At 35.7% G+C, this 5,295-nt stretch overlaps 1 pseudogene; it reads left to right on the top strand.

Annotated features, from left to right (window-relative positions):
- Positions 1–243: 243 nt before the first annotated feature.
- LOC142318589 (U4 spliceosomal RNA) lies at positions 244–309 on the top strand (annotated as a pseudogene).
- The last annotated feature ends 4,986 nt before the right edge of the window (positions 310–5,295 follow it).

Here is a 5,295-nt window from a genome sequence, read left to right as displayed (position 1 = left end):
AAGTAAAAAGTCAGTCTCATTACTTTTCTAATACACCTCGTATATAAAAGAATTGCTGATAAGTGGGTTTTTTAATTATTAAATATATATTATTTCACAATTGTCATTAGCGTTCAAAAAACTCTAAAGTTCATGTTTCTTTTTTTCTTTTTCCTGTTTAGCCTCCGGGAATTACCGTTCAGATAATACTCCAGAGGACGAATGAATGAAGTGGTCTTGTACAATCTCAGTTCGACCATTCCTAACTTTGCGCAGTGGCGATATCGTAACCAGAGAAGTTCATCTGAGGTGCGATTATTGCTAGTTCAACCATTCCTGAGATGTGTGGTTAATTGAAACCCAACCACCAAAGAACACCGGTATCCACGATCTAGTGTTCAAATCCGTGTAAAAATAACTGACTTTACTAGGGCTTGAACGCTGGATCTCTCGACTTCCAAATCAGCTGATCTGGGAAGACGCGTTCACCACTAGACCAACCCGGTGGGTAAATGTCATGTTTCTTAGTTATTTTTCAACTAACGGAAGGTACGCCTCCACCTCTGAATATTGAAAAAATAAGTTGAAAATAAATTGAAAAAATATTGAAAATAACTTCAAAGTGAAGTTTAAACAATAAGAAAGAGCATTTATTATGCCCCTCACCGATATAAAATCTGCTTACATTAAAAAAAGTAGTTATTTTAAATTTGCGAAGTAACAATGGTCGTTTTCTAAAGTTCAATATGCATTTAGTTTGAATTAATGCCACGTACATTTATACGCTTAACGTACATTTATAAAGAAAACAGGCCATATTGATATTTTTATATACATATATGTTCATATATTTTTTTTTCATGTATTCATTTTTAGCTTCATAAAAATGATGTGGACATAAAATAAAAGTAATAGCAATAGTAATATTAGTTGAAAGGAACGAAAAGAAACCCGTGAAAATTTCGGGTATATTACTGAACGAAGGTCGTAAACTAGTAAGCTTCCAGTTTCTTTAATACCTGCTTCCTTCTCGAATTACGTTATTATGAAATGTTTTTATTACAAGGGGGATATAGTTTACGGCCTTAGGTAAGATTTTTAAAGGGTAGGTTTTATTTCACGATGTTTAACAGTATCAGCATACACACACGCACACTCACTAGCATTCAAATTCATGCACGCACGCACGCGCGCGCATAATCGCATAGATGAGCGCGCCATGAGTATGCATAATTTAACTTTTGTTACGAAATAAAAAAATGACTAATTCAAAACAAAAATATTTTACTTACGAGCAATACCTAATTTAGTATGAAATAATGTCTTAACATTAGCATTTACATTAATAAAAAAAAATCATCTCATAAGAAAATATTTAATATATAGTCAAATACTAAACACTATGCTGGTAAAATGAAATTTTATATTGTTTTACAATCAAAATAAATATGTTTTTGATTTCTGAGCCTGTGTTTGGTCGTTAGAAGAAAAACTGACAACACAGTTGTAGGACTTTCCCGTCACGCAGCTTTTTTCTGATTTGCCACAAATCAGCACACAGCTTACATACACAATTTAAAATATTTATACTGCTGTACATCAGTACTACACTAGCGCTTCTTGTAGTGACAAGGGGTACTGGTGACGCAGTATACCAACTAAACCAATAGTTTAAAGCATATTTTTGGGGTGGGGGTACGATTTTGAAAAAGTGTTTTTGTAAATATAATTTTTAATTGTTAACAAATTTACCTAAAAAAAATAAGACTTAAATTATGCCAAATCTCGAGATATCTCAGGGTGACCTTTTTGTACAGTCATGACCTTGCTATACAACCCCGTTCACCTTTTAAAATTTGAAAATTTAATGACATCAGTGCCCTTATACAAAGTAATCTGACCAAGTTTGGTCAAAATAGTTCTACTAGTTCTGAAGATATAAGCTGTGATACACCGAACGAACAACACACACACACACACACACACACACACACACACACACACACACACACACACACACACACACACACACACACACACACACACACACACACACACACACACACACACACACACACACACACACACATACACGCGTATATACGAACATCCGGTTTTGGGTTCCTTAGGTGTGAAAACGTCTAGATCCGGTGAAAACTACATATACCCAAATTAGACCGATTACAATACTTTCCCTTCTACAGCGATAGCTTTGCTATACCGCTACACAAAAAGTAAAATGGTAACAAATTTTTTATCGCCCCTTTAATATTAAAAAAATATTGTACTCATTAAGAGTCCACTGCGTTTGTCTAATGGTAAACGCGACTTCGCAAATCAGTTATTTGGAAGTTGAGAGTTCCAGTGTTCAAGTCCTAGTAAAGGCAGTTACTTTTATACGGATCTGAATACTAGATCGTGGATACAGAGATGTTCTTTGGTGGTTGGGTTTCAATTAACCACACGTCTCAGAAATGGTCGACCTGAGAGTGTACAAGACTACACTTCACTCACACTCATAAATATCATCCTCATTCATCCTCTTAAATAATACCTGATGGTTCCCGGAGGCTAGACAGAAAAAAGGAAGGAAGTGTACTCCCTTATGAGTTACATATCATAATTAAAAAATTACTGGTGTACTTTACACTTCGGACTTAGCAAACAACCTAGGTTGTAGCATATTATTGATACAACGGTGAAATTAGGGCCGTCCTTTGATTATTACTTATTCTTACGAATAATTATAATTAATTGTTTCATCTTTAAACAATATTAATTTTTTTAAATTTATAATTTTTTGTAAAAACAAATCAGCAGATATTATTTACCATAAATATACCCAAAAATTAAAAAATATATTAACAGATCATTTTTTTATTAATGAACTAAACGATTAGGAACATAAATTAATATTATATTAATATATAACATATATTAATATTTAATTTTATATTACAACTTATTTCGTCCATCAGAATTATTGTTCTATTCTATAGGAAGGTGATTGTAGCAATCTTGCACGATATCTTTTAATTACATTTTCTAAATAATTTATTTTGATTCGAATTATTTCTTATTCCTTTATATTTTCTTAAGTGCTTTAATTAGTTCTAAATATGATAAATAATAAATCTTACGTATTAATTATATTGTATTCAGTTAGCTTGTAGAGTGAAGAATAAACAAACTTTGCATTTGCGTTAGTGATTTCGTCATGATTCTGCTGAGTCACGTCCCTTGTATTAGTGTCGATTCACAACGCTTCCGTATCTACGAGGCGTGTTCAAAAAGTAACGAGAATTTTTGTTTTGTGGAAATAATTTTATTAATTCGTCTACATTAATGTTATCCCCTTCAAAATAGTCCCCATTAGATATTATACACTTATGCGACCGCTTTTTCTAATCCCCGAAACACTTCTGGAACTCGATCTTTGGAATAGTGTTTAAATCTTTCAGCTATTCTCTTTTAATCTCATCTATGTTTGTAAAACGACGGCCCTTTAAGGTTCTCTTTATTTTTGGGAATAGAAAAAAGTCATAGGAGCCATGTCTGGCGAATATGGCGGCTGGAGTATCATTACAATGTTGATTTTGGTTAAAATTTGACGAACAAACAATGAAGTGTGAGCAGGCGCATTATCGTGGTGCAAACGCCATGAATTGTTTCGCAAAAAATCTGGGCGTTTTTATGGATTACTTCAAGGAAACTGCGTTGAACTTGTAGGTAATACTCCTTACTGATTGACTGACCTTGTGCCAAGAATCGTGGTCAATGACTATGCCGTTAAAATCAAAGAACACGGTAAGCATAACCTTCACATTCGACCGTACTTGTCAAGCATTATTCGGTCTTGGTGTCCCAGAATGCCTCCACTGGAACGATTACTTACTTTCGACATGATATCCGTAAACCCATGTTTCATCACCTGTATGACACGTTTCAGTAGTTCTGTATCATTGTTGTCTTCATTTAGCGACTCCAAAAGAACTTCCATTCACCACTGTTTTTGTTCGAAATTCAACAATTTTGGAACAAATTTTGCTGTCATACGTTTCATATCCAAAACATCCGAAAACATTTCATGGCATGAGCCAATTGATATCCCAACATCATCAGTGACTTCTCTGTTTGTGATTCGGCGGTGACTCATAATCATTTCTTTCACTTTTTCCACGTTTTCATCGGTTATTGATGTCCTAGGGCGTACGGTGTGCTCGTTATCTTGAACAACTTCACGACCTTATTGGAAACGCTTATTACCACTGATAAACTCTTGCTCTACTCATAGCAGACTCAGCAAAAGAAATATTTAACATTTTTAAAACATTGCTACACTATTCCATTCTTATAGCAAAATTTAATACATATTCTCTGATCAAATTCACCGATCGCACCAAAGCATGTGTTATATTTTAGACGTTGAACAACAGACTAAACATCCAACATGGCTAAAAATGTACAGACACTTTTCAGATATGTTTATCAATACAACAACGAAAAACTCCCGAGAATCGGACTAATACAACCCAAGAAATTTCAAAATTCTTGTTAATTTTTGAACACACCTCGTATATACAACACAAAATCATTACTCGTATTAGTCACCGTATAATTAATTAACCATGTAGTACTCATGTAATTGGTTTGCTTGGCATTTCTCCTGCCACCACCCCATTCGGTCGCCCTAAAGCATAAGACCGAATGTCTGTGCCATAAACGGCTACTGAGCCTCGAACAGTTTAGCAACCTCTAACATAGCTTCTAGAGCTTACCTAACAGCGTGAGCGGACTAAGTGTGGTGACATACACCATCGGCTTACGTCTCCCAAACGCTCATTTGTCATATATTTGCTAAAATGGGTAGGCGAACCCCGTCAGCTACTAAAAATATATATGACATCCATAATAAAATTTATTTCGTCCAGGCAGCAACTCGCTGCCACTCCTAGGTCGCTGAATGCCAGCAAGTACCTGTCAAACATTTTATAGCGCTTGAAGGCATAATAATTGGCTGGTGCTCAGCCGTACTCAGGGTTAGTTTCCCACGGTAAGAGTCTTTCCCTTAAGCCAACTATGGATGCCGGTTGAACAAAGCAACCATATATAGGAACTCCCACAAGGTCCGACAATATGGCGAGAGCCCCATTGACTCGCCGCTTGTGAGTGGCCAATTTTCCCCTCGACCTCTAAGTTCCAGAGTGGCCCGATCTCTGGCCCTCCCAAGAGCAGGGCAGTCAAACATTAGGTGTTCATTTGACTGGACTTCCCCGCAGAAGCACAGCTCATCAGCTGCTAGGCGGAACCGAAACA

This window comes from Lycorma delicatula, chromosome 1 (genome assembly GCF_047948215.1).
Source record: "Lycorma delicatula isolate Av1 chromosome 1, ASM4794821v1, whole genome shotgun sequence".
NCBI classification, from domain to species: Eukaryota; Metazoa; Arthropoda; class Insecta; order Hemiptera; family Fulgoridae; genus Lycorma; species Lycorma delicatula.
The sequence above is the reverse complement of the archived record's forward strand: the minus strand, read 5'-3'. Positions and strand labels throughout refer to the sequence as shown.